The sequence below is a fragment of the Peromyscus maniculatus genome, chromosome 4, assembly GCF_049852395.1.
Source record: "Peromyscus maniculatus bairdii isolate BWxNUB_F1_BW_parent chromosome 4, HU_Pman_BW_mat_3.1, whole genome shotgun sequence".
Taxonomy (NCBI): Eukaryota; Metazoa; Chordata; class Mammalia; order Rodentia; family Cricetidae; genus Peromyscus; species Peromyscus maniculatus.
The window spans coordinates 28755173-28783142 of NC_134855.1; the positions used below are offsets into that span (position 1 = coordinate 28755173).

Below are 27970 nucleotides of genomic sequence, written 5' to 3' on the forward strand. Positions count from 1 at the left end.
CACATGGTTTCCATTTTGTGTTGACCAGCTATTCTGGATGTGATTGATATACCCAGAATGACTCCATTGAAGAAAATGGATTTCTCCTCTTCTGGCAGCTGACAGTTATGAAAAGCTTCTTGGTTACAAGTGGATAGTTATCCTCTTGGTTTTGGTTGTCTGTTGGTAAACCAAATGTACAGCCTTTGGCTAAGTGCATTTTATACCTGGTTTATGCTACCACCCCCCCACCACCACCAAATTATAATATCATTAGTATGAAAGCACTTGATATTTGTTATTCTACATTTTATGTTATAACAATGCTTGCGGGCAGTGGTGGCACACACCTTTAATTCCAGCACTCGGGAGGCAGAGGCAGGCAGATCTCTGTGAGTTCGAGGCCAGCCTGGGTTACTAGTGAGTTCCCGGAAAAACACAAAGCTGCACAGAGAAACCCTGCCTCAAAAAACAAAAAACAAAACACAAAACAAAAAGCCGGGCAGTGGGGGCGCACGCCTTTAATCCCAGCACTCGGGAGGCAGAGCCAGGCGGATCTCTGTGAGTTCGAGGCCAGCCTGGGCTACCAAGTGAGTCCCAGGAAAGGCGCAAAGCTACACAGAGAAACCCTATCTCGAAAAACAAAACAAAACAAAACAAAACAACAACAACAAAAACAATACTTGCACTTTCCATATCAATTACTTGTCCCATAAAACAAAGGAGAGTCCTTTTTTTTTTGGATAAAATTGCTGGATTTCCTTCTATGGATAAAATTGCTGGATTTCCTTCTATGGCCTCTGTGGGGACGAAGTCTTTCTTCTAGATTCTTTCTAGAACAAGTTATTTCTTTCCAACTTCTCCTATGATATCAGTGTCATTGGGGCCACCAGGATTCACTATACCAACTCTGGTCTTAAGGAGCCTGCATTGCCAAAGGAGTTAGGCTTTGAAAGGGAATCAGCAGAGGGATGTCTCAGAGTTAAGGACCTGGGGAGATCGTTTTGTCATCTTTTGTTTGTTTCTAAAGTAAGTGAGACCTCACAGAGAAGTAGTCAGAAAAGGTCTATTGCCGAAAAGGAGATGCCTTTATCCTACTTGTCCCTGGCGACTACCGGTCCAAGTGACAGAGAAAAAGGGAAAGATGGTAGAAGTTATAGCACACTCCTGGAGTCTAAATTAAGTAAATAAACACATAAGCAACTCATGATCGATAGTGGGCCTGGGAGAAGCAGTTTTGCAAGCAGTGGAGAAATTTCACCCTGCTTTGGAGGGTTGATGTGGTTTTGAACTCAGTTCTACTTCATTCTATCTTATTCTCTTTGCTTCATCCTGACTGCTCTGACAGTATTCAAGCCGCCATTTCAATACAATAGTGCACCAAAACTCACCCTTGTCTGTGAACCTCTTGTCACACCCCACTTGGTCCTTCCTTCCTCCTCCCCTAATTCATCCTTCTCTCTTCTGCCTACTGGTCTATCTTAAGGGAGATGCAGTCATATTACTGTCCTACTCAGAATCTTAATGGCTGCCTACAGCTTCAAAAGTGAAATCTGCAAGGCATGAAACTGTCCCTGTCTACCTTCTCTGTTTTATTCCTGCTACCATCCCTCTTTACGCTCCGGAAAGAATGAGCTGATTGGCAGGTTCCAGAACAGTCCATGGTATCTGTATTTATTTACTTTTCACTACTTAGTGCCATATTTTCATGAATCCTCAGGAAGTCTGTCTTTCAGGTCCCAGGCAGCAGTTTCTCTCTGAAGCCTGCCTACCTTTGTTAATACCACCAAGGCTCATCAGAGTGTCTTCCCAGTTAGACAATTTTCTTCACGCCACTAATTATATGCATCTAACATCAATATACTCTGCTTTTTGAACCTTGGAAACATGAAGCTCTGAACGATGTTCACTCTATAATTTGAATCTGCTGAGAGAAAAGTATCATGACAACTGGAAATGGAATGTACACAGTACCTTTGTTACTGGCGTAAACTCAGATAAGACTAGTGAGGTCAAGGGATAATTAATTCTCCATGACCAATTATCTTGTAATCTAAGTTCCAACATTGTATGGTCATTTTTATTTTGTAAAATAACAATGAAGTATCTTGTAGCTAAATGAGTGTGCACATCTTGATATGAAAATGCTTTCTTGTCTCAGCATTCATCTTTTTTTTTTAAAGAGGAACAACTTTATTGACATATCATTCATGGATCACAGAATTCACTTACTTAAAGTGTATAATCTAGTGATTCATAGTATATTCACAATATTCTGCCACCACCAAAATTCTAGGTTCTTTTCATCACATATGAACCAGGAACTAGAGCTGGTTAAGCTTTTAGGCTTTGAGCAGCAGTTCAGCTGAGATCCATTCAGATGAGGACTCAGAGGCTTCCAGTCTGAGGAAAGAGGATCAGCTGAGGAACTGGTGATATGAGGTGGCTGAGGCTGGTTCTGTCTCTCTGATCTTTCAGCGTTCACCCCAATACCTGGCTCTGGGTTTGTTTTTATTAATAAGACCCTTTAGGATTCGTGTTACACCCCCCATGGGAGTAGGAGGCATATATATGGTTTGTATAGGCCTATCTCAACTAATCTTCACAACATGATAGCGATCATCTTTTTTCTGTGAATGAGGGTGTTCCAGAGCATTAATTGTCATCTCAAGATCTTCTGAGGACTGAGGATGTCCTGGCATTTTCAAGATGTAAATACATCTTCGCTGCTTTAGAATTTTCTTATAGTTTCCAAGTGTGTTTCTTTAATGTACATAAAAGCTCTCTTTTGCCTCTTGTGAAGTACCAGATTCTGAGTTGGTTTCAGATGGAACTGGGATTTTTCTGAGACTTTGTTGATTTTATTTAACAATAACCTTTGTTTCCTGTAAGTGTAGGGACCATGAATCCTTCAAAATGTTACCATAATTCTGCATACATAATATCAGAGAATAATACAGTTTATTTACTAGTTCTAGGTCCCTAGGCTTATGCTCCATTTATTTTATTTTATTTTTGAATTTTTGAGACAGGGTTTCTCTGTGTAACAGCCCTAGCTGTCCTGGAACTAGCTCTGTAGACCTGGCTGGCCTTGAACTCACAGAGATCCACCTGCCCCTGCCTCCTGAGTGCTGGGATTAAAGGCGTGTGTTACCACCGCCTGGCTCTTATGCCCCAGTTTTATGTGCATTTCTTCCTTTATTTCTTCTTGAAACTCTGTAGAGTTCCTATAATTTTGCAAATATACAAGCTGGACTACAGCGAATATTAATTAAATAGAATAATTTACTTCCCATGACACCAGGATTCGAATCCAGGTTTAATTCCCCAGTCCATATTCTTTCTGACACATCACATTATTCTCTGTTATGGAGATACTTAATCATCTAACAGGTAAATGAATCCCATTGGATAATTATTGCTTGAGCCCGAATTGTGTGAGGGATTTTACTTTCACTTTGTTGTATCCATGTTTAATTGCAGGAACCTCTGCATTTGGAAACCAGAAAAAAAAAACTATCAGAAAATCGGATCTAATTACAATTATGTTTTGGTTAGTTTGGTCCTGGGTGTCAGCATGTTTCAGCTGAGTATGTCAGCAGCCTGATGAGGCTGTATATAGGGCTGACAGGGTCACTGTCAACGTATTTTCCATGCACGAGTTGCCACATAGCTGTCTGGTCCTCATCATCACTTGCTTACTTTCTTCTTTGACTTCTGGCTTCCTGTCAGCCCACACCAAATGACCCTGACCTGGTGGTTACATATTTATTCTGAGGAGGGAGCTGGTATAAGTTGGTTGAAAATTCCACATGTTTTTGCTGTTTGGAACTTGTCTCATGCCAATTTTACCTATAAGAGAAAAGATACTTATGTTAGGATAGACTGCAATGAACCTTGAGCCTTGCTGTTTCCTGATCCTAATTTGTCCATTACTTTCAAGTTAAATGTAGAAGCTGATGGCACAAATAAAATTGTAGGAGATGAATACACACCCTCTTTTACTTTCTCTGTTTCCCCCGAGGTTCTTGGTACCACTGGATATAAGAGTGGTTCAGGCTTTCCATGGCTTTTGGGGTTAGAAGCTTCCAACCTTCTGGACTTATTATTAGGTGTCCTCTTCATCAAGAAAACTTTTGCGCTCTCAGAGGGAGTGTATCCACGTGACAGCAGCGAGTCATCACCAGGGCTTTCTGATAAATGCTATAATTCAATAATCAGAATGATTCTTTTATTTTAGTGAGAAACTATACTTTTTCATACAATATACTCTGATTCTGGTTTCCCTTGCTCCTCCTACTTCCTCCACACTTCCCCTCCCATCCAGAGCCACCCTCTTTCTGTCTCGTCAGAAAACATGCAGCTAAAGGATAATAATAAAATAAAATATAGTGAAACCCCAAAACAAACGAATAGGAATAGGACAAAACAAATAGAAGGAAAAGAGGCACAGAAACTGATAGAGACACAGAAACACACTAGTTTGCACACCCTGGAATCGCAGAAAAATACAAAAGCAGAATCCATAATATATATGCAAGGGACCTATAGAGTAAACAAATAAAAATAGAGATAAAGTAAAAATAAAATTTGAAAAAGGAATAAAGAAAAGGAAAAGAAAAAAGAAAAAAGCCTGGAGATGACATTATGAGAAAAGGAACCTTCATTGATGCCATTGAGTTCATTTTCTGTTGGCCATCTTCTGCTGGGCATGTGGACTACCCTCAAGAGTAGTTTGTTTCCATAAACCACTAGTTTGTGGAATTTGCAAGTGGTTATCAACTGGAGATTGCTTCTTGGTTAAAGATTGGGGCATTTGTCCACTTTTCCTTCCAGCTTTAGGTCCTTGTCTGGTACAGACCCATGGAGGCTCTGGGCATGCTGCCTCATGCTGTAAGTTCATATGTGTGTCTGTCTTGGTTGTCTGTTTAGAAGGCCTTTTTTCCCTTAGTGTTCTCCATTCCCTCTGGCTTTTACACTTTTTCTGCCTCCTCTTCTGTAGGGTTCTCTGCTGTGGGATGTCTTTCTGTATGCTGTGAATATGTATTACTCTGATTGGTTGATAAATAAAGCCGTTTGGCTTATGGCAGGGCAGGATGCAGCCAGGTGGGAAAATCCAAGGGAGAGAGTGAAAGGAGGAAGGAGAAGGGAGGAGATGTGAGCCAGCCACCCAAGGAGCAACATGTAATGGGATGCAGGTAAAGCCATGGATCATGTGGCAATACATAGATTAATAGTTATGAGTTGATTTAAGATATAAGAGCTAGCTAGCAAGAGGCCTACCGTAGACTCTACAGTTTGTAAATAATATAAGCCTCTGTGTGTTTACTTGGGTCTAAGAGGCTGCAGGACTGGGCGGGACTCAGGAAAATTTCCAGCTATAGTTCTCTGGGTCCTTAGGGGAGGTATTTGATTAAACATCCCATTTAGGAATGAATGTTCCAAGGTCTCTCACTCTCTGCATATTATCTGGTTGTGGGTCTCTGTATTTGTTCCCATCTGCTGCAGGAGGAAGCTTCTCTGATGATGGCCGAATAAGGCACTTATCTATGAGTATAGCAGAATGTCATTAGGAGCCTTATATTGGTGTGTTCTACTAACAACAGTAGTATTTAGTTTTTCCCTAGGTCCCTGGGCTATCTAGTCTCAGGTTCTTAGTCACTCAAACAGTGTCAGGTATGGGTTCTATTGCATGGAGTGGGTCTTAACTCAAATCAGATATTGCTTGGTTATAATCACAAGGTTTGTGCAACTATTTCACTAGCCTATCTTGTAGGTAGGACGTAATTGTAGATTGAAGGGTTTGTAGCTGGGTTGGTATTTACATTTCTCCTTCGGTAATGTGCAGGGTACCTTCCTGTACCAAGAACACCAGCCATAAGGGTGAAGGCTCTAAGTAGGCACCAGCTTTACTTCCCCATGTTAAATGAGATGTGTAGATGTTGTCTTCAGCTATGGGACCTTGATATCAGTTTATAGAAAGCTACCTATAACCTTGGCAACACTCTGAGTTATAGTTGGACTTTCTTTGAATCACTGGGCACCAAATAATGACACAGAGACTTATTAATTATGAATGCTTGGCCTTAGCTTAGGCTTGTTCACAACTAGCTTTTATAACTTAAATTAATCCATTCATATTAATCTATGTTTTGCCACATGGCTCATTGCTTTTCTTCCATAATGTATATCTGACTCCCACCATATCTCACTGGTGACCACTAGTGCCTAGATTCATCCCAAGTTTCTCTTTCTGCCCAGAAGTCCTGCCTAACCTCTCCTGTCTACCTATTGGCCATTTAGCTCTTTATTAAATCAATCAGGTACCTTATGCAGACAAGGTAAAACAGTGGCATATCTTTACACAGCTTGCTCAAATACCCACAACACTGGGTTGTTTGGTGGCCCCCTTTGGACCCCTTTGACTCAATTAGATGTAACCCAGTCCTAGTAGTGGAAGCTTCATTTGGTGATAAGAGATGTCCAGTTGGAACTTTCTCTCCCTTGTTATTTGGTGATTTCATTGAGATTACCTTCATATATGTGTATATTTTCTTGAAGTGGATATTCTTTTGGAAGAATGAAATTGTTCCCTGAGCAGCAGTCAAAGATAGAGTTTTTGAGAACATAGTCTCAAAATGATAGACTGTGCCTCCTTATTACCTGATTGTTCTTGAATAAGTCACATACGCTGCCCTAAGCTTTCTGCTTTATATAATCTGGAAAATGATTGTAATAATCCTATTATGTAAACAATGGGTTAAATACTTGACACTCATCCAGAACTCAAAAAACAAGAGTTTGTATCTATATTATTGATTCTTGAGAATTCATACATGTGTACAATGTGTTTTGGCCAAATCCATTCCCATCTCCTTCCCCTCCAACTCCTATCAGAACTAACCCACAAAGTCTCCTTTCCAACCTGATTTTTTTTTTTAAACCTACTGACTCTAGTTAGTGCTGAGAGTATGTGTGGGGATAGGACCATTGACTGGAGCATGAGGAACCTATCAGGGACCACATTTCAGAAGGAAGCTGACTGTCTCTCCTCACCAGTCATCAACTGCCCCTAGCTCCTCAAGAGGGGTGGGGCTTCATGAACCCATGGCTGGGTAGATCATAGGCCTTGGAGTAGAACCTAGTACTATTATTTTTCCAAATGGACATAGTCTCAAGCTGCCCTTTAAACGCCTAGATTACTGCAGCTTTCAACCAAGTTCTTTTTGGCAGTGGATGGCGGTTAATGCTAAGACTTGTAACTGGTCAAAGTGCTGAGAAGGTTAGTTTTTATGATTTCAGTTTATTTATTGTGTGTATTTGTGTATGTGCATGGGTGTGTATAATAGTAAGTACCTGTTGGAGATCAAAGGGGAGCTCAGTTTTCTCCTTCTACCATGTGGATCCCAGCGTTTGAAAGCAGCTCACTAAGCTTGGTCACCAAGAGCTGTTACCTGCTGAGCCATCTCACCAGCCCTTATTTTACTTTTATCTTGGCCACTCTAATCAAAGACATAATTTTGAAAGAGTGTCAGTGTTAGTTTGCTTATTTGTTGTCATTCTGTTAAAAAGAATTCATTTGAATGAAAAAGTTAATAATTAAGAACTACAATGTGATTGCTGATTATACTTAGATTTTCCTTTATCATTTTTTTGGTATTGGGCATTTACAAGTCATTGTGGTTTGCTTTCATTTTTCCCTCATGAACAGTTACTTAATTTTGGCCACACAAGCAACGTCATAGTAGAGTAAATTTTGGTATTTTTCAGTATTTGATGTTTTTAACTGGGGTGATGATTTTACTTATTTACCCACCTTTTCTTTGCACACCCACCCACAGACAGATCCAGTTACAACAAACCGGGGATACGTGTGCATGAAAGGGGCTGGAATGATGACACCATGTAGAAGGAACCAGCAGTGGAATGTGGCAGGGAAACTCTTGTGTTCTTCCTTCCACATAGGTTTGGAGTGTCTGAGGCTACACTATATTAGCTTGAAATCTGAAAAAATAAATACCTCAAGAAATTCATATTCTTTGAGCATATATGGTTTTTCCTGGACCCCAGATTACCTATATAGCCCTTAAGTTAAGCTCTAATCTCTTTATGTGCATACTTAGACATTGAAGCATAGACCATTTATTCTTACGGGTCAAGATCCTGTAAAAGTTAACGAGATGTGTCAGAATTGTGCCTATGGGGATGACAAAACCAACAGCGCTATTCCAGATGGAAGGCAAGGGAGTGGGGGGCACTGCTGACCTGGTTCAATGGGAACAGCGTTTGTGCTCTGGAGACCCTTGTTATAGTTTCCCCTAAGGACTAACTCAGCACATTGTTAGCTGCATGGCTGAGATAGTTAAAAGCACAAAGCTAAGTCATTTTTTTTCTTTTGTTAAACAGTTTTAGACCCCTTCTCCATTGCTCTAAACCTCTTCCTAATGTGAGTTGTGCTACTGGAAATATCTAGACATTTATAAAATTTAGATGCAGAGAAGGAGTCATTTTCATCTCCATTGGTTGCTTGTCTCATGGTGATGAAATCCCTGACAAAAACAACTGAATGTGGAAAGGAATAATTTTGACTCATAGTTGAAGGCTGGTTCATCAGGGAAAGGAAGCCACAGCCAGGAAGCAGAAGTTGATGGATGCTTGCGCTCAGTTCACTTTCTCCTGTTCATCCAGTATAGGAGTCCAGCCCATGGCATGTTGCTGTCTGTGGCTAAGGTGATCTTAACCCAAAAGTAGCCCAATGTAGATAATTCTTCACACACAGGCAAAGGCTAACAAGCCTATGGTACTCAATATCCCATCAGCTTGGTGACTGAGATTGACTGTCACAGTTGCCAAAGGAGTCAGTGCTTACCAAGATGCTTTGTGATTCTTTTAAGTCAAGGCTCACAACCCTAAAGCTTACATAGTCATGTGGGATTTATTAGTGAATATAGCAGATTGGTTGGAGAAGAAGAGAGGTCCATTCCCAGACCAGGATAAGCTGATGTGGTTAAAATAACAGCAGACTCAGAGTTTATAAGTTTAGGATTTACTCTCGGCTCTTCCACATATTGGTTTGGTAATCTTGGGTGTAAGAATTTTATCAAAGGTGAACTCCAGCTTCAAGTGTAAACTTCATCACCACTACCCACCCTGCAGTGTTTTAAGTTAGAAGGAAGAAACAGGAGCCAAGTGGAACCAGAATCTCAGCTGTTTTCAGAATGCTTTCTATTTCTTTCCTAAGGAGGACTTTGAGAATTATTCCCTTAGATTAGGTCCCTACCCACCCTCCAAACACCATCATCTACAATAAGAAACAAACTGAATGTGAAGAAGAGGAGAGGCCTGGTGTGGACATTATAAATATGTCTATAAATCAAGATAAAGGATGATCAGTGAAACAAAAACACAAAAGGGAAATTGTGCTTAAAGAATAACCTAAATTTTACTTTTATATAGAAGAGGAACATCAGGTGCTCAGTGCACGTTGTGCTCATATTAGTTTCACAAACTAGACATAAAGGAGACAGTATTTTCCATATCAAATTGTAGTATTTGTCACCTTTTATATTTACAACACATGCACATCAAGATTCTTTCACTTTTTTGTGAAGGGGTCTCACTATATTGCCTAGGCTGACCTTGAACTTATGATCTTCCTGCCTTAGCCCCTCCCCTAAATGCATTACATGTATATTCCACTGTATCAAGTGTGTGCATGTGTGTGTGTGCACATATATAAAGGTGCACATGTGTATGGGTGGAGATCAAAAGTTAACTTCAAGTGTTATTGGCCACGAGTCATCTGCCTTGTTTATTAAGACAGGGTCTCTCACCACATCACAAGACAACCCAAAAAGGTTCAAAGGGAAAAGAGGCATCTTTAGTCATCGAGCAAATGTCTACAAATTACAGCATATGGGACAAATTCATGTCAGTACCTGAAATGTTATGGAAACATCACTACATCACTGTGTTCATTTACATACTGTGTATAGTTGCTGTGAAACTTCAGAGAAACAAAGGCAGTGTAACCCTGAACACTATTCACACTGTGGTACTTCTCAAAAAACAGAGAAGCCTTGTCAATTCTTTCCATGGAAAGCAAATAATGAATGCATTTAGTGACATGCATTTTATACAGAAAGACCACAAGGTAAGAAAGTCATGAGACAGTGTTCACAAACATGACTTTCTATAAGAATGGGCTAGGCATGTAAGGTGAGGCATGATGGCATTGAAAACATAAGGAATGGATGATAAGTATCCCAAAGACAGGGCTTAGATGTTGTCATAGCTAAGTTACTTCATGACTTAGATAAAAAGCATCTGGGTAGTATTCAACCATTTGTAATGAGATTTAATAATAAATAGCAGTTATTCTTCACAATAGCAGAGCACAATAGTTCTCTGTCCACTAAAGTTAGTTGTGAAGATGACATCAAACTCTGATTCTTTAGCCTCTACCTCCTGAAAACTGGGCTTATCTGTATATCACCATGTCCAGTTTATGTTGGGTATTGGACCCAGGGACATTCTGCCAACTGAACTGCCTCCCCAGCCCATCACAGACCACTCTTTAAAAACATTTTTATTTGAATTTTTTTCATGCAACATATTTTGATCTTGTTCTTTCCCTTCTCCTATCTCCTCGAAGATCTTTCCTATCTCCTTACCCACTCAACTTTATTCTCTCTCTCTCTCTCTCTCTCTCTCTCTCTCTCTCTCTCTCCCAAAAAGAAAACACTTACACACACACACACACACACACACACACACACACACACACACACACACACACGAATAAAAGCAACATAATCGAAATAGACAAACAAACAAAAAGCTGAAGGAAATTTAATTGAGGGGTGGACCTTTCTCGATTTACCTGTTAAATAGCATACCTAATTCCAATCAAACAACGAATGATAGGCTAAGCTTAGACTCTCCATAGCCAGAGCTCTTGACAGTGGCTGACACACCACAAATACTGCTCTAGATAGGACCTAATAACAGCTACGAGTTGATTTCTCCAATTTTTCAAGACTGATTCAAATTTCTAGATTTTTTTGTTCCCTTTATTAATAATAGAGATCAATGGTTTTCCCCAAAGACATCTTTTTATTGTGATATAGTACTAAAAGTAGAAATTAAAACTTAATATACATCATCTTTCTGCTTAATTCTCATCACTCCAAGCTACAGTGTTATTAGGCACAAGATCTTCTTAATTAAGTTAAAAATCTGTTTTCAAATGCCTTGAAGCTGCATAAACACAGACCTCCAATTTCCAGGCTTAGCTCCTTTCCCAATCACACTGCTACCAGTTTAGTTTCATTGGGAATCATCCTCCAACCTTTCTTTCTTGGAACTTGGCCCATCCCTCAATTAAATTTTCCTCCGCTTTCTGTTGTGGGTGGTTTTCTTCTCTGCTTCAGCATTTAATTCCTTTTCACAAGTTGGAAGCCTCGCTAGCTGGAGTCTTGCTCTGTGGTCACCACTCCCTGTGTTCCATTTGGCATCAGGCTTTTCTTTAAACTTGGTATCTCCTTAAGCACTCGACTTAGTGCCATTACACTTCCTGGTGCTCCTTTTCTCCTCACACTGTACGTTTTGTATTTCTCTTTGTCCACCTGGCTCTTTTGCATTATAGATTGGCATAAGAATGATTACTATGGACTCGGGACACAATCAATGCTAGGCTGTCTTGAAATCTTCTCTGCCAATGCCATTAATCCAATTCTCTTCAATCTCAGGAAGATTTTTTAAGACAAGGGCAAAAGCAGCCACATTCTTTGACAAAATATCACAAGAACTGTTTCTAGGCCACATACTAATGTTCTTCCCCTCTGAAACTTCTTGATCCAGGCTACCATAAATGACTTTACTTACAGCACTTCTGTGCATGCTCCTATTAAGATGATCCAGTAAGTCCTGCTTATAGTGTTCAACCATTTTTCTAGTCCAAATTCCCAAAGTCTATATTCCACCAACAAGTAGCAAGGTCTGGCCTATCACAGCAATATCCTACTCCCTAGCACTGTCCTGTCTTAGTTAGTATTCTATTGCTATGAAGAGACACCATGACCAAGGCAACTCTTATTAAAGAAAGCATTTAATTGGGCCTGGCTATGGTTTCAGAAGTTTAGTCCATTATTACTGTGGGAAGTATGTTGGTATCTAGGCAGGTACTGGAGGTACTTGAGCAGAATTTGAGAGCATTACATCTTGATCCACAGGCTGAAAGGTCAGGGGTGGGGCATGGAATGGGCTGTGGGCTTTTGAAACCTCAAAGTCCACCTCCAGTGACACACTTCCTCCAACATGGCCACACCCACTCCAACAAGACCACACCTCCTAATTCTTACCATCTTTCAAACAGCTCCACTCCCTGGTGACTAAGCATTCAAATATATGAATCTATGGGGGTCTGTAGCTAGAGTTTTCCTGCCTTGCCCACAGTCAGGACAAATCTCTGTCACCCGCCAGTCCCACAGCTGCTCAGACCCAACCAAGCAAACACAGAGACTTATATTGCTTACAAACTGTATGGCCGTGGCAGGCCTCCTGTTAACTGTTCCTATATCTTAAAGTAACGCATTTCTACAAATCTATACCTTGCCACGCGGCTCGTGGCTTACCAGCATCTTCACATGCTGCTTGTCCTGGCAGTGGCTGGCAGCGTCTCCTTCTGCCTTCCTGTTCTTTTATTTCTCCTCTCTGTTAGTCCCGCCTATACTTCCTGCCTAGCCACGACCAATCAGGTTTTATTTATTGACCAATCAGAGCAACTTGACATACAGACCATCCCCCAGTACAGCCAAGTGCAGACCATCTCAGACACCTGCACTCAGGCCCATGGTCCTAATCATCCTCTATGCAAACCTGCTGGGTAACGCCACAAGGAACCCAAGAAGGGCTCCCACAGGACATACATTAACATCCCACAGCAGGGGTCATTCTTATTCAAATCACTATATATATGAAACCTGGTTACAGTAAAAAAATAAATCTGACAAACAAACATCTCTGGCTCCTCCAGATCAATTTTTCTACCAATCAGGTGCGTACATGCAGGCATACAGCAATGAGATTTGATTGTAATATGTTTCTTTCACTCATCTTCAATTATATATTCTATCTTTGCTTATTAAGTTTGTGATTAACTTTTGATCAGAAAGGAAGCAGTGAAAGTCACAACATGAAGTAAAAATGAAAATGAATTGTAATAGTCATATGGGGAGCTTTTCTCTTTGGTGTCATTGTCCCCTAAAGAAAAACCTCTATGCTCTACAGAGAATGAATCTAATAATCAGTTATATATATTTCTTTTTTCTCCTTTATTTTCAGATCTGGCCCTTTAATCCATTTCATCTAGAGTATGATATGGGAAAATAAAAAATGACAGGGTTGATAGAAAGAAAATACTTTTGGGAACAAGTTGCGGATGTCAGTTCACTCCTGCTCCCAGCCTGCCCCAGACTGAAGTGGCACCTGCAGCAGCGTGGCTGTCTGTACTCTCACTTGCAGGGACTCTTTCCACCCGTGTCCTCTTTGCTACCTCAGGGTAGCTGACTTTTGCCTGTTCACATATTTTAACTACAGTAGACTCTTCCAGGGCATGAACATGAGAACAATTTTTATATTTCCACTATGTTCTTAGGCCTTCAACTCTATTACCTCATCATCACAGGAACTTCACCAGGCTCTCATCATTTTCACTATCTTGCACATGAAGGGAATAAAATTTAGGAAAGATACAGCACCTTCCTTAAGATATGGATCTTTAAGAAACTAGGTTTGCTGGGCAGTGGTGGTGCATCCTTTAATCCCAGCACTTGGGAGGTAGAGGTAGGTGGATCTCTGTGATTTCTAGGCCAGCCTGGTCTACAAAGGAGTTCAGGGAATACAGTATTGGAAAACCAAACCAAAAAAAAAAAAAAAGAAAGAAAGAAAAAGAAAAAAGAAAGAAGGCAAGAAAGAAAGATAGGGAGGAAGAAAGGAAGAAAGAAAAAAGAGAAACTAGGCTTCCAGATTGCAATGCAAGTGCACTGGACTCTACCCACTTGATGATGTTATCTATTGGGCAAGACCTTCAAGAGACTAGAACATTGTAGGGAAAGTCCTAGGTTGAGATCTCTCTGGGGCCTCAGAAAAATATAGCAATTATTAATCCACTTTAATAACCACAGTGAATTATAAAAGCATGTGCAAATTGTAAGCATACTTAGACATATTCAGGATAGGATGCAAGGGAACTAAAAAGATCTGAGTTAAATCCATGCAGAAAGATTTGACCTGAGATCTAAATGCATGGTGGGGATTCATCTTTGGCTGATGTCATCTACTCCTCTGTATTGTGCACCCTATTATCATCCATCTACTGGTCACTTCCACCCCTGAACCTCCTACACACCACTGCTAGCTTTAAATTCCATATGGTTATTTGTCATTTAGCTTTCTTTAAACTCATTTAGCATCCTCTTGTATCAAGAGAATAGTGTTCAAACTTTAGGGAAATTTAATTTAGTGAGATTTAAATGAGCCCTTTTGATCTCTTCCTGGTATTGTTTTTCCAGACTAATTTTAACTCCTGGAGATAAAGTAATCCTTCATCTACTTGACTGTTTTGTATCCATTGTTCATGACTTGGGCAAAGTGATTACCCCTACCTGGGATGCCAACCCACACTTGGTTCCTGATACTTTTCTGTACCCAAAGAGTTTGGGAGAAGCAGTTGCGTGGACACGGTTCTGGGTAATAAGACACAAAACTGAGGCTGGTCTGCCAGAGGGCGGAGCATCTGTGGGGGAATGCATGTGGTTCCTTTCCCCACATGGTATGAGGCAATACGCCTTCTTGCTATAGTGACATTGCATGCTTATCATGATGGGTAATAAGAACTGCAGCCAAGGCCAAACAAACTGAGAGCAGAGTGTGATTGGATGGAATTTCAGGGTGTCCACCTTCTTCTGTGTTAACAGGAAACTGAATGCCTCTTTGTTGTATGGTGCAAAAGAAGGAGGGTGCACATTAGATCTGTACTAAAGATCCCTTTCTGGAATCAAAAGTCTTAAAAGCCATGGGCAGAATTGGATCATGAATGGTGAAAGAGCCAGAAAGTCCTAGAAGACACTTTTCAGGCCTGACATTTAGTTCAGTGGAAGGGAAAAATCCATGACTAACATCTAGCAAGAAGCCTTAATAATGGCCCAGTACAGCAAACTGTGATAACCATGAACTGCTGTGGGACTAAATTGCTTGAATTCGGAAAGACTTCTAAGTAAGAAATGAAAGAACACATCACACACTGGCTTGTGAGGCTGTAGGACACAGGGCCAGATGGAATCAGTCTGAGTCTTCTGGATGTAGAGCAACTGAGCAATATAATTACTCATCTCAATTGACCCAAAGACTGCATAACCTGAGGGGAATATGAGTCATTAGACACACTTGGTTATCAACAGCTGAGGTCCCCATGAGTGTCAGGAACTGAAAGATAAGAGAGGGATGGGGAGGGAGGTAGGCGGGGAGAGGAGAGAGGAATGAGGAGAGAGAGAAAGAGACAGAGAAAGACAGAGAAAGCAATGCCTGAGAGAACTAAATATATGAAATGCTGTGCTTCATGCTCAGTTCATTGGGCCTGATGAAGCTGTATTCACAGGAGAGTTAATAAAGTTCACGTAGAGGAACTTCACAGCTATATGGGACTTCTGTGGCTTTGCTGGGTGATCATTCCAAGGCTGGAGAAACTTTGGATCTGAATGATTTAGACTAACTTGCAAACAGCATTTGTAAGGTGCTAAACACTCAGAATGGGGTGAGAAGGGCAGAGTAGACAAAGGTATCTGTCCAGTTCACTCTAAGGAAAATATGACAACACCTGTGTAGAGCCAGAATATCTAAGAAAAAAAAATGTCAGAAATCCTGTTCGGTGCTTGTGAGCTTCTGGAAGCCTTAAAAAAACAAAACAAAACAACAGTTTATCATTGGGGTGCAAGAAGGATTGAATTATTAAGCAGTACAGATGAAAGAAACATAAATCATCTCAGAGGTAGGCAACCATCTAGCCAAAATGTACAGTTGTTGTTCTCTCCCTTTGGGTAGAAGTTGAAATTACTGACCCAGCCAAGCATCCTATCTCCAACACATGGTGCCATTGCAAAGGCAATGGTCTGGCCGGCCACAGTGATAGGACAGACCAGCCTGGAAGGTCAAGGACACTAAAACTAGTATGGCAGGAGAGAATGCAATCTGCATTTCCTTGGTCTTACACTTATCGAAGCAGTTCAAGCCAAATTCATTGAACTGATTGGGGGATGGGGAGATGTGCTCCTCAGATGCACCCTGGGATGGAGAAGTGGGATAGCTCATGGAGAATGACTTTGGGTTATAGAAATAAGGCAGTGGTTTCCCTCTATGCCACTGTACCCACAATTGCTCTTCCCATTAAATAATTGATACAGATTATGGGATATGTTTGTGCTACAGTGGAGCTTGCTAATTTTTTTAAGTGTCCCCTTCGAAACCGCTGAATCTAAACTCCAATTGATGCTGGGATGGATGGCAGTGGGTCCGTAAAAAGGTTTCAATGTATGTTAACTCTTGATTGAGTGCTTACAGATTGGAAAAACATTTATAAGAACAGTAAAAACTGAAATTAGGAAGGAAAAAAGGGATCTTTTGCATATGCATTGTGGCTTCCAGTTTAAGGGGGATTTCTGTGTGTTTGACTCTCTGTGTCTATATGTATTTCTTCTTCATTCTCTTTGGCTCTTCTTCTTGTTTGATTGTTTTATTATATTCCATTTTTTTACTTACTATGTTTTATTTTTTTTAGATGCCTTTTTGCTTTCTAAAGAGAGACAGGGTATGGATACAAATGGGAGGGGGATGGAGGGAGGAACTGAGAGGAGTAGGGGGGAGGGGAAACCATAATCAGAATACATTGCTTAAAAAAAATCTACTTTCTATAAAGGAAAAAAAAAAAACCAACAATTAGAGTTTAAGTGAAGATACCTGCATGTTTTGAAAAAGGTACTCCCAGGGGCCACAGTGTTGCTACGTAAAAGTTCCAGTGCCCGGGTGATCTACCACCCTGTGAGTCACTCAACACATGAGACTTCTGTAGTCTTCCCTGTTGTGGACTATTGATCAAAGAGGTGTTCCAGCCATTTATGCTGTGGAATAGTTATTTAATGATGCCAAGATGTATTGCATTCTTTTATGTTGCATTTGTTTAACTCTGTAAAGCTGTGTTACGTTGCCTGCCCAACACACCTGATTGGTCTAATAATGAGTTGAGTGGCCAATAGCTAGGCAGGAGAGGGCTAGTTGGGACTGCCAGGCAGAAAGGATAAGTTGAAGGAGAAAAAGAAGAAAAGGGGGGTGGAGTGAGGAAAGGAGGAGAAAGGATATCAGGGGCCAGCCACTCAGCCACCCAGCCAAGACATGGACTAAGGAGGAAAGAAAAGATATACAGAAATAGAAAAAGGTAAAAGCCCAGAGGTAAAAGGTAGATGGGATAATTTGAGTTAAGAAAAGCTAGCTAGAAATAAGCCAGGCTAAGGGTGGGCATTTACAAGTAAGAAAAAGTCTCCATGTATTTATTGGGGAGCTGGTTGGTGGGCCCCAAAGAGCAATGAAAGACTCAAAGACCAAAGAGCAAAGAGTAAAAACAACACCTCCATCCACTCTAGATAGGCTACTGCTATTGGTTGAGTGACAAAATCAGACTGTAAAATCTCTGCTGCTGGAGACATCATGTATTTGCCTGTGGGTCATGGAGCAATGCGATTTGGACTGAGCTAAATAAATGTTCCCACACTGCTTGCTGGCTTTTCTATTGCTGGAAGATTCAGTAGACCAAGTGTGTGCATGCACACATGTACACAAATATGCATGTGTATATGTATATAACAATAATTTAAAAAGAAGAGGCCATAGATTTAAGAGGGAATTGGTGAAGAAAAAGGAGAGGAAGGAGGTAGAAATGATATAGTACTTATACATGAAATTCTTTTTAAAAATTTCAAATAAAAGTATACCTAAATGCATTTTATTTCTTTAAACTGCCCAATAATTCTTCCACTCTATAGTTCTTCCATAGTTTATATCGTCATTTTACTAATTTTTTTGTATATTAAAATATATACTTGGATTCTTGCTTCAGAATATTATTACAAAATTAAAAATTTACATGTCTATTCTCATTATCACAAATACGCTATTTGTATCAAATGGAGAACATGGTATTAGGAAGTCCTTCCTGATGCAAGATGCTAATTGTTGTTCCATTTCTTTCTATGTCTTAAGCACCACAGTGTGTTTTGTTCTCAGATGTATTATAGCCTTGGCAGATTAGGGCATGATCAGGAAAAAGAAATACTAAACCTATAGAGGAGTCCTTTTTTGATGCAGACTGTCAAAGCAGGTTACAACACATAATGAGATGTCACAGCCTGTGAGACATGCAAAGCCAGTTAAGAAAGCCTAACAGCACTGCAAAGTGACTTAATCCTGAGGGTGATAAATCTGGGCAGAAAGAAATCCATTTTCTGTCATTCTATTTACATGACTGAAAATATGTAGTTATCACAGCTTCAATAAAGGTCAAGTTCTTCATTTTAAAGGACACGTAGAATCTCTTTGGAAACAGAACGCACTTTCCTACCCGACTGCTGCTCAAAGCACTTGTTGTCAACCAGTAGGAAAGATTTGGTTATGCCTTGATGTTAAATGTAAATGTGGCCCACACATTTATTGGTTTAAACTATGCTATTTAATTTGAGATGGAATTTCCCACTGTTGAGGCTTAGGTAGTTAGGATTCCATGGTTTTGCTTTTTATTTTAGCTTAGTTTATAGGCATAGTAAAGAAAAAGCAGCTATGGGTGTAGAATGCAATTGTGTCAAATGGAGGGGACAATCAGCTTCTTTTGGTAGAAGAGGAGAAAATACTCTATTAATTCCAACTTGTTAGAATTTACCAAATCTCTGTAGTTCACTAGCCTTCCTCCTACCCCCTTCACATTTAAGAGTAGATAACAGGTAAGCAGCATCAGGGAGAAGCATTCCGTGCAGAGGAGGCAGGATATGCCAGTCTTCTTATAATAACAAACAGTGTTCGCTCTCTAGGAGGCAGACAGTATGAAGTGCAGCAAAAACTGTAATTATGCTCTCAGCAGGAAGCCTGTGTTAAGAGTGACAGCGAGAGTCTCTAAAAACCTGTGAGGTTAAGGTTGCTTGTCTTAATTATATGTATTAAGAGTTTGTGTCTTCACTTTTTGCCTTTTAAAATCCAAAGAAAAAAACCCTAATTATAACTTGGACTCCAGTAAATTGGGCCCTATTTAAACAATGAGCATTTGGCTATCTCATCATGTGCCATGATGCCTCTGACTGGTTACAGCTGGTATGGAAGCCAAACTGGCTCATGCAAATAATTTGTTTTTGTTGCCTCCATGACAGAGAAAAAAAAAAAAACAAAACAAACAAAAGCTAAACAAGATAATGAAATTGCCCACCCTGCTTCTTTAGTCAATAACATCAAAGCCTGATGAGGGAAAGAACATCTCTTGAGGTATTCTTACATATAAAATCACATATTATCTGTGTGCTATTAATATATTTTTAGCTAGATGGATGTTGGATTAATTGCCTTAGATTATATTTTGCCTTTGTCTTGACCCTAGATATAGTAATGGGTGACAATTGTTCCTTGCTGGCTTTAGTGGAATTATACAGGGCTCCAAATTTTAGGTTTTTGTCAAAAGTGCAGTAGCATGTGTTGATTAACATACTCCAGTGTCGTAGGGACCAATCCTGTTGCATTCATCACAATGATTGTCCCCAAACATTGACGTTTTCTATGTGATGGATATTTCACTCGATTTATTGCATACAAGTTTCACAATTTCTCAGCTGCCACAAAAATGCTCACAGGATAGTAAGTCAGTAAAGCTCAACCATTCTTCTATCCTTGGATTATAATCATATAACTAAGTATAGAAACTTGGGGGGCATGAATTTCTCTTAGTGGATCCCTTTATAAGATAGCACTAGATTTTTATGCATTTAACAAGCATGTTCATTGCTACTTTCTCATTTCACATGTGCAGATCAAAACTGGAAAGTGTTAAAATTTGTGGCATGAACTGGACAGATGGCTGATGGGTAATCACTGTACTCATATGACTGGACTAATGAATCATGTGCTATAAAAGTGAGTTGAATTGACTTGATTTTATACTTCTCTTTGGCTCCATTCCTAGAAGTTATGATGGACTTCATGCCTGCACAGTATTATGGTAGTCAAATATTTTTAATATTGAGTTACATGTTTCTGTAGTCTCAGGCAGGAATGGAACTCAGAGCTAATATATTTTATTCTTTCCAGAATTTATATCTACTAAGTTGAATTTCTGTCATCTGCCTTTAAATAACCAAAGTAAAATCAGAATTGTTTCAAAAGGATCTAAACAAATGCTGAAGAATCTAGAAACTATTTGCATAGTTATTGGTAAGCCCCCTCCCCTCTAAAGTTTATAACTTAGGTTTCCAACTTTTAATTTTATTGAAATACCAATTTAGTCTTCATTATTGTTGGCTTGGGGAAACAATCACTGGTTCTAAAGTTAATAATAGTTTTATAGGAGAGGCTCATGGATTTTTACAGTGATAGGGATCTGTAGTCTAAATAATGGCATTTTTCTAATTAAGCAGCAATTGAATAAACACAATAAAATCAAGGATAAACTATTCATTTATTTTGATGTGTTTAGTTCAATTTAGTTTATATTTCCTAGAGTATTTGTTATTTCTCTGTTGAATAATTTATAAAAGTAATGAGTAACATGAATCATTGGGACAGTTTTTTTGTATTTTATCAAAATAAATTATTTGATGAAAAATGGAGCCAGGTTTACAGAGGCAACCGGAGACATTATTTGATGTCACTTGAATAAACACTCTGTAGCAAGTTATAACCTTTCACACAATCCATCCCAAAGTGTGATCAATTCAAGAGGAAACTTTGTATTGCAATTAGCGGAAATCATAACCATAAGAACAGGAGCTGGTGGAAATGGCAGAGGAGCTACCAGAGCACGGATCTCATTGCATTATGTGTGGTGCTTTGAAATCTCATGGAAGCAGAAGCTTGAGTCTGTATTAGCAATGCAATGTGGTGATTATCTTAAGTGTTCCAAAATTTGGTCATACTGTATCAAAAGAAAATAACTAACATAATTTCACCCTTTTACAGAAATGAAATGGTAGGAAGGATCAACTCTAGAAATCTTAAAAAATATGTAGCATTAGTGAAGTCCCAGAACTCATACTCAGTGTGTTTGTCTTGGCTTATTTCTTGTGAAGATACTCAGTGACCAGCCATCCTGCAGAATCTTAGAAACATGTCACTGTATATTTTCAAAGTTCTTTTCTTGATTAACTGTCAATCATTTTCCTGCCTTATAAGCAGAGTCATGTGTCAGGTCATGCCAGTGAGATACTGCCCTATTTTGAATTTTCTCATTGAAGATCTTTGTCCCATTATTCTACTCTGAGAGGGTTTAGCAATTATCACTGTCAGAAAAACCTTCCCAAATAATTTGCCCTTCTGTATGACCCATATTTTGCTTCTGTTCTCTAAAGAAATGAATGGCAATTGGTTTAGATGACTGTCTTGTGACTGTTTTATATTGTTTTCATTTAAATTTTTTGTTTATTCTCCCTTTTGTTGTCTATTAAAAGCATTAAATGTCTCCCCTTTCCTTTTAAGTAAACTCATAAATATTGGGTAAGAATTGAGATTATTGCCGGGCGGTGGTGGCACACGCCTTTAATCCCAGCACTCGGGAGGCAGAGCCAGGAGGATCTCTGTGAGTTCGAGGCCAGCCTGGGCTACCAAGTGAGTTCCAGGAAAGGCGCAAAGCTACACAGAGAAACCCTGTCTCGAAAAACCAAAAAAAAAAAAAAAAAAAAAAAAAAAAAGAATTGAGATTATTAGGGTAGTGTTTAAGATATGTTGAGATTTTCTATGATGTTTTACATATGGACTTGGAAAGAGGTTTAACATGTAGTAATAATGATCTAAGCTCTTGTCACACATACTTGTCCTTACCCTTTGCTTAGTTTTATTAACTTTATCTTTCCTAGAATTTTCATTACTGCATGCCTGTAGATACTCTAAGTGGGATAGATGTTATTAACATGAAGAACTAAACTCTTGTTTGTGTTTAGAAAATTTAATTTATTAAATGCAAGAATATTGGTATTTATTAAATAAATTGATTATATTCCTTAATAGTAAATAGTTATCATATTTTATCTCACCTATACTTTAAAAAGTATGTGTTTGTGTGTATATATGTAGTATATACATGTGGAAGAGTGGTACATATGTACCCATAGAGCTGTCCTGATCTATTGCTCCCCTATCCCCTTGAGACAGGGTTCCACTGAATCTGAAGTTCACCTGTTTGTTTGTTTGTTTGTTTGTTTGTTTGTAGTTTCTCTGATAGATTGGGTATTCAGCATACTCCAGTGTTCCTCCTGTGTTTCCTTATCCCCTTTCAATCTCAGAGCTAAAGTTAGAGTCATAGGCAAGGAAGACCATTCTCAGCTTTTGTGTGGGTCTTAGGACTCAGAACTCAGGTCCTCTGAACCCAGGTCCTCATGCTTGCTCAGCAAGGGCTCTTACCCATTGAACTCTCTCTAGCCCTTATCTGTACATTTAAAACTCAATTTTGGGTTGTTGATGATGCCAAGGAATTTGATTTTAAAATATTGAAGAAATGATTTTTATGCCATGTTAGAGAATTAAATGTTTTTAAAGCAGTTGCTATTATATTTAGCATTTACAGATGTACTTTCTTGTTAAAAGATGAGTTTGGACACCATTATGGCTTAAAATGGAAGAGTTTAGGCTTGTACTTTGGTTTAGAGGTGAAAGTAATACAGAGCGTTTCTTATAGGTGAAAGCCTATGTCTAATGTCTTAACCATGGCTCCTGATATCATGGCTTCTTAAAAAGATTTAGGGATGCTAGGAGACGGCTCAGACAGCAAAGTACTTTCTGCACAAGCCTGAGGATATGAGTTAGGATCTGCAGCACCTATGTACAAAGCTGGCATGATAGCACATGCTCATAATCCCATTTCTGGGGAGATGGACATATGGAGATCCCTGAGGCTTCTTGGCCAGCTTGTCTTGCTGAATAAGTGAGCCCTAGATTCAGGGAGAGAACCTGTCTCCAAAAGTAAGGTGGAGAGCAATTAAGGAAGACAATGATGCTGACCTCTGACGTCTACCCACACGCACATATGTGTGCATACATGTGAACAAGTGTTTACACAATCAGATATTTCCTCAATCCAACTGGTTAACTGCTTAAAGACTGGGCCATAGCAGCCCACTTGTTTGAGGCATACCCTGAAGCTCAGGTAAATAAGTGGCTTTACAGGAAAGGACAGAAGGAGTTAAGTAGACAGGTGAAGCTGGCTTTGTCACTTGGCCTGATTTCATTCAAATTTGTTTTCATTCCTGAAGAGTGAAGCAGGCAGCCTGCATGCCCAAAGGCAGCCTCTTTACCACTGAGTTACATTTCTCAGGTCTCCTCAGATGCTTCTTTTTTCTCTTCTCCCCCAGATTTTGTTTTAAACATAAACTGGAATCTTGATTTAGGATGCTCTCTTAGTTTTAAAGAGTAGGTCTGTGTTTTCCATCTCAGAGTTGTTTATAAGAAACCTGGGGCAGTGCCACTTGAGTAGAGGAATTTCTTAACTCCAAAATTTATGAGTCTTCTGTCTATTAGAAGAAAAATATGGAATTTTCCTTCCTTGAGACATGTTTTTATTGGGACAGACTTCTTGCCATTGCTGCTTAAAACTGATCCCCAAAGAGCAAAGCCTCATGAATCTTTGCCTTGCTTGCCTTGGAGCAGGGCCAGAAGCAGCACACTGTCAAGATAAATATCACTCAGGCTAAGAGAATGGCACAGAAAATGTCTCAGGTGGAGTGTTTCTGCTTTCCTCTGGCATGGACAGTGCTTCACAGTGTCTTCCAGATAGGTCTGAAGGGAATCCAGTGTGAAGCAACTTTATTTTCTGATACCCACTTCCTGTATATTTTATCAAAATGTGTCTTGGGCATGCTAAAGAATGTGGTTCTGAATATTGGAATTTATTGCTTGAAACTTGGGGACATGTTCTTCTCTGTCATTGAGCCAGGAGTGTCAATACTGGTTGTGTTTACCATTGTGTCTCATACACTGATTTTAGGCCAGAGTGTTGCCCAGACCAGGTTAAATATATATTGAGTATATGAATTCAGGTCCCTGTCAATCAAATTTTGGTGAGAAACATAAATCTGGGATTCTGAAAATTATACATGATGAAGCATTTGATCTGTAAGTGACCATGTTTATATTTAACCCCCCCCCCCACTATACCATCCAATCATCTCTTTTTCAATCAATTTTGTCCACAATTAATATTGTGTGAAGAGTTAACATGCAACAGTGAGCTGTTTCAGACCCCTGAGATACATCAGGGCTCACAGAGGTCTTGTTCTGCCCTCCTGATCTGGGCATTTCATGTTTGGCATTAAGTAGTCATAAAAGTATTTACAAAATAAGGTGAATAATGTAGAGACCAGCATGGTCAGAGCAGGAGAAAGTTGTGCGTGGCTAAGTAGGAGAAAACTTGCCAGAGATTGCTAGGAGGCAAGGGGAGCTAGGGCATCAGAAGGCAAAGTTTCCTAGTACTACATAAAATGGTGTATGTGTGTGTGTGTGTGTGTGTGTGTGTGTGTGTGTGTGTGTGTACCATGAGAACATGTGCATGTATGCCCACACACACTCCCATGTGCTTTTGCACTTAACTAAAAAAGATGAGGAAATAAGGAAGAGAGACAGAGATAGATGGACAGAGAGACAGGAGAGAGAAAGAGAGAGAGAGAGAGAGAGAGAGAAAGAGAGAGAGAGAGAGAGAGAGAGAGAGAGAGAGAGAGAGAGAGAGAGAGAGAGAGAGCTAGCTACAGAGGTATTAGTTCTACTCTTCCATTCCTGTTTGCTGAGACTGGAGACCCTTGGGGTGACTGATTTAATCTTTGAGCTCTATATTGTCCATTGTTGGTGTGGTCTCAGGTCGGGTTTCTGGAGCTTACTGGCGAGCTTGCTCTGCCTGAGAGTGCAGCAGGTGGCTGGGCATAATAATAATGTACGGTTTGGGAGACCCTGATGAAAGGCATTGGTGAAAGGCATTTGCTATTTCTGTTTTCTCCTGTAACGACTCAACTGTTAATCAAGTAAGAATGATACTCCTGAATGTTACCTGTGGCCCGTATTTTCCTAATGCACAAATGTGTCATTGGAGGCATAGAAGAGAAATAAGCCATGCTTATGGTTTTAGAGAGTTGATGCATTACTAAGAAAACATTACATTCCTTGAAGTTTCATTTGGGAATAAAATCTATTTCTCTGCTTAATTTTTTGTTCTATGTCAAATTTACAACTTTGTTTGTGAGTCATTCGTTTTTGAAGTTTTGTTTCCATCCTTCAGTATTTCAGCCTCTGGCTTATTGTAAAGCTCTTCTCTGTGCACTTTCCATTAGTCAGAGGCTTCTCTGTAAATTAGAACAAGGTGCTGAGCAGACACTGTGCGGTCTGTGTATCCTTTGCAATTATTGGAAACCTTATGTAAACCCAATGGATCCTCGATAGTCACAGATCATAAGTATGCAAATGTGTCTAGTCACCAAGATTTACTAGTAATCCAAAAACTAATGAACAGAGCAGTGAAGATTTGAGTGATCTGATGTCCAGGTTCCTGGATGATGTTAAATAAAGTGGCCCTCTACTGATTCAGCTTGTCCATGCTCCACAATGGGCTGGTTGGCCAACGTCAGTGCCACATTTTTCACATTTTTGTGATTCTTCATTGAAGATTTCACTGTTGCAGATGGCCCCTAACGGTAGTGCTCAAGTGTTGCATTGTTTCTAACTGTAGAAAGGCTATATGGTGTCTTGTGACAGAAACACATGTCTCAGCTGCACTTTGCCCAGGCATGAGTAATGGTATAGTTGATTCCATGTCAGTGAACCAGCAACATATTTTTTATGAGGTCTCTTCAAACAATAGCACCCCCAAAACAGGCTTATGTATGGATGGTTTGATGGAAATGTGACTAGAGGTTCATGGAAACCTAGTTGTGCGTGGCCCCTAAAGGCCCAAGTGCCTCATGCTTATGTTGACTTCATAGAACACAAATGACCAGGAACAACTGGTGTTGAGAGCACATATCTTTTTTTTTCCAGGCCAAGAGGCTGTGATACTCATCACATTCTTGGGGTGACTGCAATCATTTTGTGGGTTACAAAAGAGTCCTTCCCATTCTAATGGTCTTGGCATTGAAGCATTAAAGAGAACGACACAAAGGTCTGAACACCTGACTATATTTGCATCTTTTCCTTGCCATATGTGTGGAATGATTTCACCATTAACATCTTTGCAACTTACAGGTGTGGTTTGTGTCCCAAGTTTTCAGATTACTAGTTGTGTGGTCATGAGCAAAATTTCTTCACTTGTTTGTTTAAATGTCTCATGGGTTATGAGGATAGCACAGTACCTATTCAATACAGCTATTTTAAAGATCAGATTAGGTAATGGACTTAAAGGACCATGTAATATACCTGGGAACAGTCAAAATCATGGATTAGATGTTACAATAGTAGACCCTGGATAGATAATTGTTAATTCCTTCATTTTTCCCTTTCCTTGAGAATATGTGACCCGTTTTCTTATTCCTAGGTGAATTAGCAAGTTCATTGTGGCCATACTCCTCCCTGCATTGATTAATGGCAGAAGAGAGACTGCTTCCAGAGTCTCTGGTTTTCTTTCTACGGATCTGTAGCTCTGTTGTAGGGATGATGTCAGGAGCTCTGTGGTCCTGTGGAAATTGGACTGCTGCTCCCAGCTCTGTACCAAGGATGAAGTGGGGACATTATACATCAGCAAAGTACCAGGTGTTTGTTTCCCAAGTGGGAGATCAGGCTAATGCCCACCGTTCTGACACCCAGAGTCCTCTTTATAGCCACTGTCAAGGGAACTGTGTGGATTTCACCTTCCTAATTTGAAAACCTGAACTCCTCTCTCCTCAAATATTTCTTCGACTAATCATTTCCCTTTCCTTCTCAGAATTCCCCTGACTTATCTTAAATATGTAAAAGAATGTAAATAGGATGACACATCTTTTGAAGAATGAGGTGTTCTACGTTAATGGATTTTCCAGGTGAAATTGGCACCATGCCGTGTTTGCGTTAATAATGTCATAGAAATGGTCATAAGTTGTAGTAGACAGACAATCTTTTGATTCCCTAGGAATATTTATATGAGGTGGATAATTTAAACTTTTCTTGATTAATTATGAACAATTGCTGCACTATATTACAGAACATAGTGATTCTCCCAGAGCCTGCAAACACAAGTAAGTGAACTGGCTCCATGTAGTAATAATCCCAGTTTTCTTGCTTTGTGTTTTGGTTGTTGCTGATGTTAGAATTTTATTATTAGATAATGCGAGCTGATGAAGAATGCCATTGTTGCTCACATTCTAGAATACAGCAAAACACTTTATTTGCACATGAATACAATCTAGAGGATTTATGTGCACAGTTGCCTAATAAATATGTTGATATATTAAAGTAGTTATGAATATATTGCTTGTGATATATATATATATATATATTTATATTTAATATAAATGTAATATATTCTTGGATACCAAGCCATCCATATATATTTTTCTCTCTCTTCTGTAAACTTCAGCTCTAGGTGAGTTAATGTACTAGGCACTTTTGTGTAATTGGCATGTGTATTTCCAGGATAAACTGAAGAATATCCCACATCACTGAGAATGACATTTGTTGTTACAGCTGAATGTTTCCTTCTAAAGCAGAGAATACATATCACTTCCTGTTTAGCTCTAAGCTTTTCTAG

General features: G+C 39.5%; 1 protein-coding gene and 1 long non-coding RNA gene across 4 annotated transcripts in view; both read left to right on the forward strand.

The window, feature by feature from the left end:
* Window positions 1-27970, forward strand: part of LOC143272867 (uncharacterized) — a 108392-nt gene that overhangs the window by 53593 nt on the left and 26829 nt on the right. The gene's annotated exons all lie outside the window — the stretch shown is intronic.
* LOC121828628 (uncharacterized) lies at window positions 875-26828 on the forward strand. The gene is made up of 3 exons (XR_013050310.1): window positions 875-1008; window positions 20093-20196; window positions 26290-26828. It is a non-coding gene; the product is annotated as an uncharacterized LOC121828628 (long non-coding RNA).